General features: G+C 38.9%; 1 long non-coding RNA gene and 1 other non-coding gene across 2 annotated transcripts in view; both read right to left on the minus strand.

Annotated features, from left to right (window-relative positions):
- Positions 1-406: 406 nt before the first annotated feature.
- On the minus strand, positions 407-512 carry LOC141569767 (U6 spliceosomal RNA). The gene has a single exon (XR_012493567.1). It is a non-coding gene; the product is annotated as a U6 spliceosomal RNA (small nuclear RNA).
- Positions 513-12,873: 12,361 nt separating this feature from the next.
- The window catches only part of LOC141569671 (uncharacterized), a 127,388-nt gene continuing 123,941 nt past the window's right edge, over positions 12,874-16,320 (minus strand). Inside the window, exon 5 of the long non-coding RNA XR_016020105.1 lies at positions 12,874-15,199. This is a non-coding gene — a long non-coding RNA (uncharacterized LOC141569671). The remainder of the gene's footprint in view (positions 15,200-16,320) is intronic.

Genomic DNA, 16,320 nt, shown 5'->3' on the forward strand with positions numbered 1-16,320 from the left:
AGGGTCTCTGGAGATGCAAAATAAGGTCAGGTCATAGGGATTAGCCCAGATGGATGAGACTGGTTCTTGTTTTCCTCCAGCTGCAGGTGCTGGTTACAGACACTTGTTACTTGTGTAACCAGTGAGGTATCCGCCCTGGAGGAGGTTGTCAATTTCCCTGGGCTACTATCCTGCCTCATAAATCCCCCTTAAGAGATTTTCAGACCCAAAATCACGTGGGTTGTTGAGAGAGGGGAGATCAGACTTCTGTAGCTGCTACAGGCTGAGATGGGGCGTCCACCCTATCTAGCCTGCAATCAAAAATTTCTGCCTGTCTGATCTAAGGGGCCAAGACCTCCTTCCAGCATGATTTCTGTTGAGGGCACCAGTTTAAATGCATGGAGGACCATCATCTTTATGTGGAAAAAAAAATGTGGAATGCTACATGAATTTGTGTTGTCATCCTTGTGAGGGCCATGCTAATCTTACCTGTGTCGTTCCAATTTTAGTATATGTGCTGCCAAAGCAAACACACCACATGGTTTTTAACATATACATTCTTCATGGAACATTATGCTGTGAGTTCCTATTAATTAAATTTAACCTAAACAACACTAATCACCTCACCACCTTCACTGTCTGCCACCAAAGAACAGAAAATGTGGAAGGAAGGTTTTAATTTGCTCAGACAGCCTGGTTTTGTTGAAATTGTTTTAAATCCTTTGTTTCTTACTTGATACTTTTCCCCTAGTAATGAAACTATAGCAATAAATAAGGATGAAACCTTTTATGTTACTTGACAATGACAGTGTCAGGCTCTCAGGCTCATACTAATCAGCTTGAGATGGGAAGCAGCAGCACAGTGGGGGAAACCCATCTGTCTTTATTAAGACTTGGCACCAAAGGATCACATAATAGAGAAGAGCTCATTTAGTAAATGGCAGTTCCCATCCTGCAAAGTGACAGAAAATTTACTGCACTCTCAGCAAGAAAAAATAACCCACTCAGAAAAAGGTGTTATATTAGGGAGATTTAAAGAGAAAGAGTTTTTTAGTGATATTAGAGAGGATAAAAATTTCTACCTAATAATAAATACATAAGTAGAAAAAATAAATCTCTAAGCCATTGTACATGTTGCCTTTCCCTTCAAGACCTATTCCCATTATTTTCATCATTTAAGGCCAGAAACAACCCCAGCTCTACCTGACGACTCCCCCAATTTCAATCCAAACTGATTTCATCTCCCTGCTGCTATATTTGCTAGGGGGCATAATTTAGTATTCTAACAATTCAGCATTTTACAACGTATATATTTTCAACCTCTAATTGTTTCATGTACTGGTTTGCTTTGCCCAACTAGATTTCAAGTTCTTTGTGGACAGAGACTATGTTTTAAACTCTCTTAGAACTTCTTTAACACTGGGCAGTGTGCTAGGCACATAAGTGTCAAACAAATGCTTGTTAATTGATAGTTTCCTGATCTAAATTCCATTATCCATGGTGGCCATCTTCATTGGACAAAAACCCGAAAAAAACAAATAGCTTACTTTCTTAAATAATTAAGAAGTATTTATCAAAGCAATACACACACAGGATTAAGACTTAAAACAGGAGGGTTATGATGCAAAGTGACAGACTTCTGCTCCACCATGCCACATCCCATATTTATGCTCTCCAGGATAACCCATTACTTGGTTAGCTGTTTTTTCTAGTAGTTATCTCCTCTTATCTCTACAAAAAGTGCTTATATCACTTGGTCTCAGTTATATCATTGCCTCTTCCCTCTCTTTCATCCAACATAATTGTATACTTATTTTGATTCCTCTATCAATTGCCTTGAGTTTTACATATTATGGGTTTAGTGCTTTTATCACATGTTCCTTTGACACTCTTCCTTATACCTCCCCAATTTTTTTTATCTGTGTTTCATTTTCTTCTTTCTATAATCACAATTGAGTCTCCTGTACTTTGTCTGTAGGTTAACCTGAAAGTTAAAATCAGTTACCAGTGTTTACTTTATTGTGACTATGTACATGGTGTTCACTTGAGGACCGAGAATCAGATTACATATATTTTCTTGTCCAGCTTTTTCATTTCTTTCCTGGAGTTTCTAGTAGCTTTTCCCCCCACTGTGTACTATTTGCCTGTATCATATTCTCAGTTTGTTTGTTGGTTTCTTTTCAAAGTCTCCATCATAACTGATGAATGGAAACTTTTTTCTGGAAACTTACCTCCCAGAGGCCTCCAACTTCGGATTCCACTGTGTTCCAGTTTCTCTCTAGACTTACTCCACAGCTACCATCCTGGAACTTCACTGCTTCCCTGGGTTGGACACACTCTTTTCAAGAATTGATCAATTGTCACCCCAATAAATTTAAAAAATAAATAAAAAAAAAGAATTCATGTCTTTTTCTTTGTTTATTTCCTATTTTTTGCTGGATGAAATCCTCAGCTTCTTTTACTTTTAAATTTGATGCAGGGCCGGCCTGGTGGCTCAGGCGGTTGGAGCTCCATGCTAACTCTGAAGGCTGCCGGTTAGATTCCCACATGGGCCAGTGGGCTCTCAACCACAAGGTTGTCAGTTCAATTCCTCGAGTCCCGCAAGGGATGGTGGGCAGCGCCCCCTGCAACTAAAGATTGAACATGGCACCTTGAGCTGAGCTGCCACTGAGCTCCCAGATGTCTCAGTTGTTTGGAGTGTGTCCTCTCAACCACAAGGTTGCCAGTTCGATTCCTCGACTCCCACAAGGGATGATGGGCTGCGCCCCCTGCGACTAGCAACTGCAACTGGACCTGGAGCTGAGCTGCGCCCTCCACAACTAAGACTGAAAGGACAACAACTTAAAGCTGAACGGCACCCTCCACAACTAAGATTGAAAGGACAACAACTTGACTTGGAAAAAAGTCCTGGAAGTACACACTGTTCCCCAATAAAGTCCTGCTAAAAAAAAAAAGAAATTCATACCTTCAAAAAAAAAATTGTTTGATGCAGATAAAATTTGGAAGTCATCTCACATCTGAAAATGCTTTTATTCTATTCTCACACTTTGATGATAGTTAAGCTGTGTTGAAGAAAGTCATTTTCCATCAGCCTTTGAAAGCATTGTTCCAATGTTGTCTCACCTATGAGATTGCTGATAAGAAGTCACGATGTCAATATCATTCTGATTTCTTTGTAGGTTACCTGCTTTTCCCCTCTCCAGAAGCTTTGACGATAACTGTATACTTTGTATTCTAAAATTTCACAAGAGTATACTCTGAAAAATTGTCTTGCATTGTTTCATTGATAATTCTCTCTACTTTGTTCTCTCTTGAACTCCTATTAGCCAAATGTTGAATCTCCTGGGTTTACTCCCCTATGTATTATATTTCTTTCAATTTCATTTTCCATCTTTCAGTCTTTTTGTGCTACTTTCTTTGATATTCTCTCAACTCTCTCTCCAACTCTTCCCTTGGTTTTTATCTCAGCCATCATATATTTTTATTTCAAGAGATTTTTCTTGTTTTCTTATTTATTTTCAAATAGATTATTTATGTTATATAAATGCAATGTTTTCTTGAATCTCTGAGTATATTAATTAGAGTGTTTTTACTTCTCTTTTTTCTCCATTGAGAAATTAAGAACTCAATAGAAGAAATTAAGAATGAAATAACCAGCTTAGGTAGTAGAGTTGACCAGATGGAGGAAAGAATCAGTGACATCGAAGATCGAAAGCTGGAAATTACACAGATGGAAGAAGAAAGAGACTTAAAAGAAATGAAAGAACTCTACAAGAACATTCTGACTCCATCAGAAAGAACAATATAAGAATAATGGGCATACCAGAAGGAGAAGAGAGAGGGGAACAGACAATATATTCAAACAAATTGTTGATGAGAACTTCTCAAACTTGTGGACAGAACTGGATCCTCGAATCCAAGAAGCAAATAGAACACCTAATTACCTCAACCCCAACAGGACTTCTCCAAGGCACATTGTATTCAAGCTGTCTAAAATCAATGACAAAGAATCCTCAAGGCAGCCAGGGAAACGAAGACGGTAACCTACAAAGGAAAGCCCATTAGATTATCATATATACCACATATCAGTGAAATCATACGGTTCTCTGCTTTTTCTGTCTGACTTATTTCGCTTAGCATTATAATCTCAAGATCCATCCAGGTTGTCACAAATGGTCCTATTTCATCTTTTCTTGCCGCCGAATAGTATTCCATTGTGTACATATACCACAACTTCTTTATCCATTCAACTATTGAAGGACATTTTGGTTGTTTCCATGTTTTGGCCACTGTAAATAAAGCTGCAATGAACATTGGAGCACACGTGTCTTTATGGATAAATGTTTGCAGATTTTTTGAGTAGATACCTAGGAGTGGGATTACTGGGTCATATGGTAATTCTAGTTGTAACTTTTTGAGGAACTTTCACACTGCCTTCCATAACGGCTGCACCAGTCTGCATTCCCACCAACAGTGTATGAGGGTTCCTTTTTCTCCACAGCCTTTCCAACACTTGTTACTATTTGTCTTGTTGATGATAGCCATTCTAACTGGGGTGAGGTGATATCTCATTGTGGTTTTGATTTGCATTTGTCTGATGATTAGTGATGTTGAGCATTTTTTCATATGTTTATTTGCCATTTGTATGTCCTCTTTGGAGAAATGTCTCTTCAGATCCTCTACCCATTTTTCAATTGGGTTGTTTGTTTTTCTGTTGTTGAGTTGCATGGGTTCCTAGTATATTTTGCATATTAGCCCCTTATCAGAGGCACTGTTTGCAAAAATCTCCTCCCATTCAGTTGGTTTCCTTTTTATTTTGTCGATGGTTTCTTTTGCTGTGAAGAAGCTTTTAAGTTTGATATGGTCCCATTCATTTATTTTAGCTTTTACTTCCCTTGTCTTTGGAGTGAAATTCATAAAATATTCTTTGAACCCAAGATCTATAAGTTTAGTACCTATGCTGTCTTCTGTGCAGTGTATTATTTCAGGTCTTATGCTTAAGTCTTTCATCCGTTTTGAATTAATTTTGGTACATGTGAGAGATAGCAGTCCAGTATGATTCTTTTGCACATAGCTTTCCAGTTCTCCCAGCACCATTTATTGAAGAGGCTGTCTTTTCTCCATTGTATGTTTTTTCCTTCTTTGTAAAAATTATCTGTCCATATTTATGCGGGTTTATTTCTGGGTTCTCAATTCTATTCCATTGGTCTACGTGTCTGTTTTTCTGCCAATACCATGCTGTTTTTATTATTGTAGCCGTGTAGTACAAGCTAAAGTCAGGGAGTGTGAAACCTCCAGCATTGTTCTTTCTTCTTAAGATTGCTTTGGCTATTCGCGGTCTTTTGTGATTCCAAACAAATCTGATGATTTTTTGTTCTACTTGTTTAAAAAATGCCATTGGAATTTTCATGGGGATTGCATTGAATCTGTATATTGCTTTGGGTAATATGGTCATTTTAACTATGTTGATTCTTCCAATTCATGAGCACGGAATGTCTTTCCGTTTCTTTGTGTCTTGTTCAATTTCCTTTAAAAATCTCCTTTTTTTAAAATTTATTTTTAAAATTTATTGGGGTGACAATTGTTAGTAAAATTACATAGATTTCAGGTGTACAATTCTGTATTACATCATCTATAGATCCCATTGTATGTTCACCACCCAGAGTCAGTTGGTGTTCTATTTGCTTCTTGGATTTGAGTATGCAGTTATTTCCACAAGGTTGTATATTTCTTGTCGACTATTTGTTTGAATACACTCTCCTTTCCCTTCTCTCTTTCTTCTCTTTCTGATATGCCCATTATTCTTATATTGCTCTTTCTGATGGAGTCAGAAAGTTCTTGTGGAGTTCTTTCATTTCTCCTAAGTCTCAAATCTCTTTCTTCTTCCATCAGTGTCATTTCCAGCTTTCGATCTTCAATGTCACTGATTCTTTCCTCCTTCTGGTCAACTTTACTTCCTAAACTGGCAATTTCATTCTTAATTTCTTCTATTGAGTTCTTAATCTCCAGAAATTCTATTTGGTTCTTTTTTTAAATTTCAATCTCTTTCATAAAACGCTCATGTTTTTCTTTGATTGTGTTTCTGAGTTCACTAAACTGCCTTTCTGTATTTTCTAGCATCTTGATGAGTTTTTTGAGAACTGCAATCTTGAATTCTGTGTCATTTAAGTCACATATTTCCATATCTTTAACTTAATTTTCTGGAGACTTTTCACTTTCTTTCTGAGCTATCTTGTTGCCTTGGTTATTCATGGCAATTAGTGATTTATTATTTCTCTTACTAGACATCTGCAGGAGTGGGTTCTGCAACAGGTTGATAGGAAGACGTCTTTCTTTTGTTTTCCAGTACTTGTTGGTAGAATGTTTTATTTTCTCTCTGACTGCAGCACTTTTTTCTCTCTCACACTGTGGTGTTATGTTTCCTCTGCACTATTCCAGCTTCTCACACAATGGGGGGATTCCCTGGAAGGTGGACTTCTCCTCTGTTAACAGTTCGTCTGGGTCATAGTGCGTCGCATCCCTTTAGGGATGTCGAGAGCTTTTGAAGTTCCAAAGCTCTTCCTGTACCAGATTCAGAGCCCGTGAGTTTCAGCAGTTCTGTTTACTCCTGCAGGGATCTGCCCAGATAGGTGGGGACAAGGGCAGGGTGAGTTGTGAGAGGTGGCCCAGAGCAATGGCGGGGACCAACACCACAGCCAGTCTTGCTTCCACAGCTTCCTCCCCTTTGCCAGAACTAGTTGCGCTGCGAATCTGTGTCTGCAGACCACAGTTCTCAGAACTGCAAATATTCTGTTCTTTCCATCTGACACTGCTACTCTTTGCTTCTAGCACTGGGCAGGTGGGGGTATAGTGCGCTCTTGGAGGGTACAGAGAGTTGGCTAGTCTCAGTGCATTAGGCTTCTGTTCTCTGTGGCAGTGAGGGCTTAAATCACAATTTTCAGCCTTCTTCCCTCAGTATTTTCTCCAAGGTCTCTGCTGTGTGCATTGGGTTCAGCCGTGTTATATGCTGTCCCCTCAGCCCTGAGGGCCATAAACAGAGCCCTAGCAGTCTGAGTTCTTCGCTCTCCTGCAGCTGCAGTAGCTCCTGGATGCAGCGAGCTCCGAGTACTGAGCTAAGTCTGTGTCCTGCACCTGCGCGGCTCCGTCTCCGCACTTCTCCCTTTCCTCCTCCCCTGCTCGTGCAATTTTCCCACCTTTAGGTGAATTCACTAGTGAGCCTCTTCGTCTTTCCTGTCTGCTGTGCAGGGAGTCCTTTGTGGAGTTACAGTTGTTCAATTTGTTTTAAATTCCAGGGGAGATTTCCAGAGGCTCACCTCAGGCTGCCATTTTGATGACGTCTCAGTAAGGGCATTTAAACTACAAATGAATAAATCATTTATAATGGAACATATGCCCTGGATAGATATGCCTTCTTCAAAGATATTCTATCTAAAGCATAGACTCCCAACCAGAAACTGAGACATAGATTCTAAGACCGATATTAAATTTCCACAAAAAATTCAAAGTAAAATTATTCAATTGGTGCCTAAAAAAAAAAAGTTTCCCAAAACTAGGAACATACATATGCACACATTCTGTTTGGAAAGATTGAATTATTTAAATACCACTATATCCTGGCATGTTTTGGATTTAATTCTAAGCATATATAAGACATAGAATGAAAAACCTCTTTACTTGAGCAAGAGATCTGATCTTCTTAAATGACACATGAAGAAGCTTTTTACAAAGACAGGGAGCATTTGCTAATCCTCCAGATTCATGAAGAAGCCTTGAAGGGGTTAAAGTGGAAGACTTATTCAAACTTGGCTTCTCAGCTTCTCTCTAATCTCCTCCCTCTAGGGCTCCACACAGCTAAGGCAGAGCAGAGCTGAATCACTACCTTTCCCACATACTCTAAACTCTTGCCTGTGAAAGAATAACTAGGGTCTTTATTCAACGCTGTTTCCATTCAAGTGTTCCAGAGGGTATATACACATCCAAAACAGTCACTTCTCTTGGCTCTTTGGCATTTATAAGGAGCAAGGCATCGGAAACTACACTCTGAAGCTGTTAAGAGGCAACTGGCATCTTAAGTAACTAATAATAGAAGGTGCTTTTCTGTTTTGCACTGGAAAGGTCTGACTCTTTAGGAAGATGAAAGAGAAAGCATACTTTGCATGAACATAGTCCTGCTTCTTCTAGCAAAGCAAGTCTTTCATTCTATTTTCCAGATATTCCAGAGATGTTCCTGAACAAGTTGCCTGTTGTTGCAAGCTTCAAAAGGGAGATTTAAACGGCCAACCAATTCATCCTGTGAGCCATGAAAGGTAAGAGAGATTTGACAATCTTATGATATTATTCATGGTGAAATGAGCGGCATTATTTTATTTATTGGCAGGTGTGACAAACACGTACCATCTGCTGTAGAAAATACAGCAACTCCCACTTGAGAAAGCTTATTACTTAATGGCTCCAGCCATTAAAGAAACACTTGCTGTTGGAATTGTTTTTTCATAGGCTGATGTGGAACTAGATACTCTAACAGCTCCTTCCTCCCCTTAGTTTTCTCTCCCTCACACTGGGCTGATAAATACAAACAGAGTGCATTAACTCCTGAAAGCTGTTACAATTGATAATTTTGACTTTCTCTTCTGAATTGTTCCACTGATCATTTTCCTTAGCTATTTGGTGGGATTTCAGCTCTGGAATTATATAGGCAGGTGCAATGCAGAAAAATGTAAAATTACCAGTGTTTTCAGAACTTGATCATGTTAAATAAAAAGCAAAAGTAACTTCTAGGTGCTACTTGAGTACCAAAACAGGGATCAAGTTACATTTATCTCTATATCCCAAGGACTTACCAGAGTGTCTGGTACTTCGGTTGGCACTCAAAGTTTTGCTGAATAAATGTCAATCTGGTTTTCAAGATCCAAGCAGAACTTTATTGCTCTTACTAGCAACAAGCTTTATCCAAGGAAAAGGGTTGCTGGATGGAGAATGCTCCACGTCCCCTTCTCATTTTAAGGCGAAAATTTCATGATCTGGGTGTGTATGTTATTTTGCTTCTGTAAGGTTATACATACTATACTGATGCCAAACATTACCAAAGACTTGGCATTTCAGTGTCCATACCAAAACACTAAAGGTTATTATTATTATTTATTACTAAGGGTTTTATTTACCAAGTTAATATCAAAACATGCAATCAGAAAACCAAAGGTGTATTCATATTACTTGTGGGTATTTTGATTTATATTAGAAGTGAAGTAAATCAGATGTTGAGGCTAATGTTGGACATTGGCCAATTATTAAATTAATCTCTTTCATTTTGCCATTCCCCCAAACTTCCCTCCCTTTTTCCTTTCTTCCTCCCTTCTTTCCCAATGTTTTTCTGCTTCCCTATCTTCATCTCTACCCCTTAATCACTCATTTCCTCCCACCTCTTATCCACTTCCCAAATCACTAATCATTTTTCTCCTCACATTTCACTCCTTCCCTCTTCACCCCTTGCCTTCTATTTTTCTTCCTTTCTTTTCCTACTTCCTTAACCCTTTTCCTATCCCTGAGACTCCACCTTATCCTTCGACAGTTTTCAACCATTTTTACAAAGACTAGAGACTGATTTTTATCAGTTTTCCAGAAAGGACTGCAGGATACTAAAATTCTGTCTTCCAACAAAAAGCAGATTCTTCATAATCAATAGAATTTCTTTTTTTTTTTAATTTCGTGTTTGTTTTTCTTTCCAAATGGTGCAGAGCTTTTATTGGAGCAATTACATTATCTATACAACTCATTGATTAGTTAGCAAAGAGAACTATGGCAATCTTGTTCAGGGAGCTTTTATGAGAACTTGTCACAGATACAGGACCAAACTAACAAAGAGGATTCCCCAATGCATACTTTTTCATTTATTCATTTGGAAGTCCTTAATAGATTTAAAGAATTAAATCGATAGACCTGTCTGAATTGACCAGGGTGTTTGGTGTCCTGCAGACTATAGAGGTTTCAGGAAAGATATGATTAGTTTTCCAAAACTTCAAATGAAATGTTTAAAGAAATTGACAACTGTATGTGAGATCATTGTTGTTTACAGCTTCTCCAAGCTTTATATAATTCTAACAAATATTTAATAAATATTCAGACCTAATGAAAATTCAGGGTTGATTGTATAGGAGGAAGAAACTGTCGTATCAACTGTTACTGAAAATCATCTATAGACACAACTGAACTTTCTAAAATTTAAGGCTGTAGACCCATCCCATCTAGTTTTCCTTTAACATCGTGTAACTGAAATAGTAATTTAAGAGAAAAGTTTCGAAGAAAGTGATTATTCCTTAATTCCCTATTATAATCAGGAATTTAGTCTTCTTTGCACAGTAAAAGATAGAGGAGTGGGTGAGGTGAATAGAAAGAAAAGGGAGTTTCAGGTTCTTCCCCAAGCTATATTAACATCAGAGATAAGACTGTGCTTCTCTTCAAATTGTCAGTGCTAAGTGCATTTCTTCAATCATATCCATGCATTTAGTAAACAATTATGGAGCAGCAACTGCAAGCACAATTATATAAGGGTGTCATGCAGGGTGTCATGCGGGATCTCTGGTCCCACTCCCCACATAAGAACGCAGGACATGGTGAGGCCAAAAAGGAACATAAATGGAGCCATTGGGAAGTCATACCACTATAGTCTCGCTGGCGGCTGGGTTGGAGACACAGGAAGCAGGAGCCACATGATCTGCAATCCGCTGTCCACTTCTCTCTGCCAACCAACCTCACTTGCTAGCTGCAATCTGCCATGCTAACTGCAATCCGCTCTTGCTAGACCAGCCACCATCTTCTTGCTAGCCCCCCATTTGCTGCTAGCATAGCCACAGCAGTTATATTAGCGGCCAATGGCTCACTGGTTACAGCTGCTGGCCAGCTAGCCACAGCTGATGGCCATCCAATCACAGTTGATGGCCATTTACTACCTGAGTGAGCACCTTTGCATGTGAGGGTGAGAGCCTGGATACTGCTCTCCTGGCTCTGTCCCCACAAAGGGATAGAATGTTGGAAAAGATCCTGAAGGAGTTTATAAATTACAGCTTGGGGAAAAAACACATCAAATAGATATTTACAATATTAGGCAAATTTAATTCCTCTAGAAGAGATACAAAGCATGTGGGAGTTAGGATTTGGATAGGAAATCAAGGTCAGTTTCATGAGCTGAACCATGAAGGATTGTAGCATTTCCCCAAGCAGTGATCCATGAAGATGTAAGGAATTGGTCAAACAACAGCATGGAGGCAGGGAATTGGGTAACAGTGAACATTACAGTTTGGTTGTAAAGGAGAGTAGAGGGAATTGAGGCCAGCCAGGAGAAGAGTATTGACAGCCTTGAATGCCAAGCTAAGGAGAATAAAGTCCAAAGGCAATAAGGAGCCTCAAGGCCATATGTGGTCTTCCAATACTTTATTCCTTTTTCATCCTGTTAGAATAGTTATAAATAAAAAGAGCAAATTGAAGAAGATGACATACAGCTTGACTCTTTTTTATAAACTTCAAAACAAAACTAAACAACATATTACTTAGGCATAGGTGTGTATGTGTATGTTTGTGTGTGTGTAAATAAAGCAAGGTAATGATTAACAAAATTTAGAGTATTGATTATTTCTGGGGAGAATTGGTAGTAGAATGAGACAGGGAGCATAAGCAGATGTCATAAATTATTATTTTCCATCTTAAAGGTGGACGGCTGAGATTAAAGAAAAACAAACAATAAACAACCAAAAAAAAAAAAAAAAAAAAACACCTCTGTGTGGGCTGCCCGGGACTGTCAGAGTCCTAAATCTGAAGTGCTCCATTCTGTTTGCAGAGTGGTGCTTCTCAGCCCTGGCTGCATATCAAAATCACCTGTGGAACTTTAAGCACTACAGATGTTCATGACCCATACAGACCTACTGAATCAGAATCTCTGAAGGAAGTACCCAGGCATATACATACATATTTTTTCAAAAAGCTTAATAAGTGATTGTGGGGACAGAGCCAGAAGAGAAGTTTCCAGGCTCTTGACCTCACGTGGAAAGGTGCTGGCTTGGGTAGTAGATGGCCATCGGCTGTAACCAGTTAGCCATTAGCCACTAATATAACTGCCGTGGCTATGCTAGGGGGTTGGTTGGTTGACAGAGAAACAGATAGCAGATTGTGGCTCCTGCTTCCTGTGTCTCCAACCCAGCCACCAGCGAGAATATAGTGGTATGTCAATCCTTGGAAGGAAAAGAAACACTCACTGCTAGTGCAAGCCAATTGGGAGGAACCACTATAGTATTATAAGGTCTTTTAAATCTCCTGTGGATCTCAAATACACAGATTTGGATAAGTCATACTCCTTGGTTAATGGCATATTGTCATCATAGGTGTATCCAGGGCCTCGTTGATTTGCTTACTTAATAACACCCATGGAAAAACACCTGTGAAGAAACACCTACCATTTATTAAATGTTGCCTGTCCGAGCAGCCTCCCTCCACACCACCTCTTCTCCCTGAAGCTCCTTTCGTTAAAGGTAGTGCTGGCTCAAAGATAAGATTTTTCACACATGTAGCTCATAAGTTACTTTTTAAATTGCATGCCTTGGCTTGTAGATGTAGCACTCCAATCTCTGCCTCTGTCTTCTCTCTGTATGTCTCTGTCTTCTCTTATAACGACACCAGTCATATTGGATTAGGGTCGACCTAATGAGTCGACTTAATTTTATCTGCAAAGACCCTATTTCCAAAATGAGGTCACATTCACAGGTACCAGGTGTTAGGACTTCAACATATCTTTTGGGGGAACAATTCAACCAATAACACTGTTTTAGATAGTTTTTTTTAAGTAGGTGTAATGACGAACGGGGAAAAGAAAGGGGAGTATTCACTAGAGAAGGACTAATTAATTTATTTAGCAATATCTAATCAATTTATTTCGCACTATAATAGCAAAAGACAAAGGCAATCAAAAAAATGTGCTAATGACAGAAAGTGAAGGTGGTTAATACTAAACTATATACATTGACAATGTCATGCCAAAGGAGTATACATACATATAAGTTTAAGAGATCCCAACACATGTTTACAGTTGATCAAATATCATTTGGCTAAATATACAAAGAAAGTTAATAGGGAGCATCCAAAAGCAGTAATAAATTCTATAGGATAACAACTATTACAATAGATGCCAAAAGCTCACCAAACTGTGGGGAAACAACAGTGGAAAGGTCAGGAATAAGAACTTTGTCAGGTCCATGGCTGGAAAACTGAGGTGTCTCCTGATGTTGCAAGCTGCATATAAGTTTTTAAAATGCTAACAAGTTCCCAAGAATGCTGCTGCTGTTGCTGTTTTTATTGTTGCTGGAAGTTAGGGCATCTCCTGATGCTGCAAGCTTTATACAAGTTTCCCAAAATGCTAACAAGTTCTCAAGAAGGCTAACCGTGGGGAACAACCCTGGAGAGGTTGGGAACCAGCCAGACCTCACCAGGTCTGCAGCTGAAAGTCAGGGCGTCTCCTGATGTTGTAAACTGCATGCTGCATACAAGTTTCCAAAATGTTAGAATGATGAAAAATCACCTATGACAAGTAATGAAAATTACACTGCCAACTGAGGTCTGTCTTATATATATTTTTCAGATGTACCCTAGAGCCAAGCTGCCTCCTCCAGTAATGGCCAGTTCCAGGAGGGTTCGGCAGTTACTGTGATAAAAATATTGCCTATTCAGCTGCAGGGCCAGTTTATTTGGACAAACAATACCTACTGTTCTTGCTTGGGACCATTGGCCCAAGGCCTTCCAAAGCCTGGCAATGTCCCTGTCATGTCTTTCTGATATAACTTAGTTACTTCTCTACCTCACCTGCTGATGCAGGCAAAACAGACAAAAAGACCTCATATCATCCCTGCGGGAATGAGACAAGGGAGAATTTTCTTAACCCTAAGCTAACCATCACCTCACATGCAGTCTGTCATGTGAGGGAACAAAACAAAAGAAAAAAAAACTAACATCAGCCAATGAAGGCAAATTTTCTTAACATCTTCCTGAGTAGGGCCCCCAAACAACCAATAAGGCAGATTATCTATGTTTTTAGCTGAAATGTCTAGATAGAAAAACTAATAGTTAACTCTCAAAGCTCAGTGTGCAAAGAATCACCTCAAAAGCTTGTGCTTAGCATGCATATTCCTGGGCCTTGATCAAAGATATTAGAATTCAGTAGGCCTGGGGAAAGACCTAGGAATCTACATTTTAAACGATGTTAGGGCTCCACACTCTTGAGACAAAACTGGATTAGGGAGAACAAGCAAGGTCAAAAACCAAGTGGTTCGGGGAGAAGGAGCTCCCAAGAGCAGACCCTAAAAATCTGAATTTGTAACAAGCTACTCAGGTGAACCATTGCCTTTGGGGCATAGTATTTCTAGGAAACTAAAGGATACCTACTGTGATTGTCTTTTCCATTTGTTACTGAATCAGATATCAAAGTAGATGTACCTTTAAGTATTGCAAAAAATGTCTCCTAGACCACTGCTCCTAAGACAGTAGAAAGATACCCAGTTTTTTTGTGAACCAGGTGGCTCTGCATGGGTGGTAGGGACTATAGGTAGGTAAACCAAGAATCATGCAGATTACAGAAAGTAGGTTAGTGAATATAAACTTTAAGCTAAAGTGCTCCCAGGCTGGGGTCAAAATTCAAGATCATAGGAAGAGTAATGTGATTGGAGCTATTTCTATTAACACGTTGCGTACGGCGGGGTTTAAATCCCTCGTGAAGATTCTTGTGATCAGTACGCAACGTGTTAACTCTCCTTGAGTATGTTAACAAGTGACAGAACTAGGCTACATCGTCAGCTCTTTGCTACTGTGGCACATAGAAGTTTGACAGGTGATGGTGGTTTATGTTGTTTATTTTATTCAGCCATATTCAAAATTCATGTTTAGAATAGCAACCTAAATCATTCTGGAAGACTTCAACAGTAATTACTTGACCCTTTTTATGAGGTCTGAAAATTAAGTTTGTGAACTCATCCTAGAAAAAGCGCTACATACCTCATTGCTGAATATCAATATGGTTACCTTCGAAGTACTCCCCTTGGAAAGCTATGCACCAACACCAGTGCCTAGTCCATTCTTCAAAGCAATTTTGGAACTCTTTTTCTTGAATGGCCATCAGAGCTGTCATTGTATTACCCTTCATGTCCTGAATGTCATCAAAATGTCTTCCTTTCAATATTTCCTTTATCTGTGGGTAAAGAAAGAAGTCATTGGGACCAGATCAGGTGAGTAGGGAGGGTGTTCCAATACAGTTATTTGTTTACTGGCTAAAAACTCCCTCACAGACAGTGCCGTGTGAGCTGGTGCATTGTCATGATGCAAGAGCCATGAATTGTTGGTGAAAAGTTCAGGTCATCTAAATTTTTCACACAGCATTTTCAGTAATTCCAAATAGTAAACCTGGTTAACTGTCTAGTTGGCACAAACTCATAATGAATAATCCCTCTGATACCAAAAAAGGTTAGCAACATCATTTCAAAAAGTTCACAAACTTAATTGTCTGAACTCATATACACTGGAATGTTTTTGCCAATAAAGACAAGGTTCTGTCTTCATCAATAATGAAACCTGCAGTTACTTGCTCAGAACAGATATACCCTCTTAATTCCTTCTGATCTACAAATACTGGGGGGAGTGTATTCTCAGCCCCCCACAGACATAAATGAGACAGCTAGAACACAAAAACAAAATTGGGGGAAGCCTGCATTCCTGAAAATTCCGTGATTTGTTAAAGTGACCCATGGCACTGTGACCTGGAGTTTGAAAACGAATCCTTAAATTTAGGTCTTCTTTAGTTCATTGTTAGGCTTTCCTGGAAACTAGAGGCAGTAGTTTTCAATCCTACCTATATTTTTAGAGTCACATTTTAAAAAATATCAGTGCTTAGACCCCACCTTAGACCAAGAAACATGTGACATTCTAGAGTGGTGTCCAGGCCCCTACTGTGGAGGTTAATGATTCAGAGCATCTAAGTTGGAGCCAAGGGTCTGTGTTTTAATAAGTACCACAGGTAAATCTTATAAGTTAGTTTAGAAAACACAGTAGCTTAGTTATTAGCTGCTGTTCAGTAATCTGACATTTTCTTTAACCTTTTCATAGTTATTTACACTTTGAATAACTACAATGTACACCTGAAACTAATATAATATTGTATGTTAGCTACATTTTAATAAAAATCTTTTAAAAATAGTTATTTACCACATAGAAGAAAAAACATTCAAAATGATGAAAACTCAGGATATTATTTTAAAACTAATTTGCCCATAGCAAACTTTTATTCAATGTTTCTGTCAATTTTTACTTCAAAGA

This window comes from Rhinolophus sinicus, chromosome 18, assembly GCF_057876585.1.
Source record: "Rhinolophus sinicus isolate RSI-liver-muscle chromosome 18, RSI-T2T, whole genome shotgun sequence".
NCBI classification, from domain to species: domain Eukaryota; kingdom Metazoa; phylum Chordata; class Mammalia; order Chiroptera; family Rhinolophidae; genus Rhinolophus; species Rhinolophus sinicus.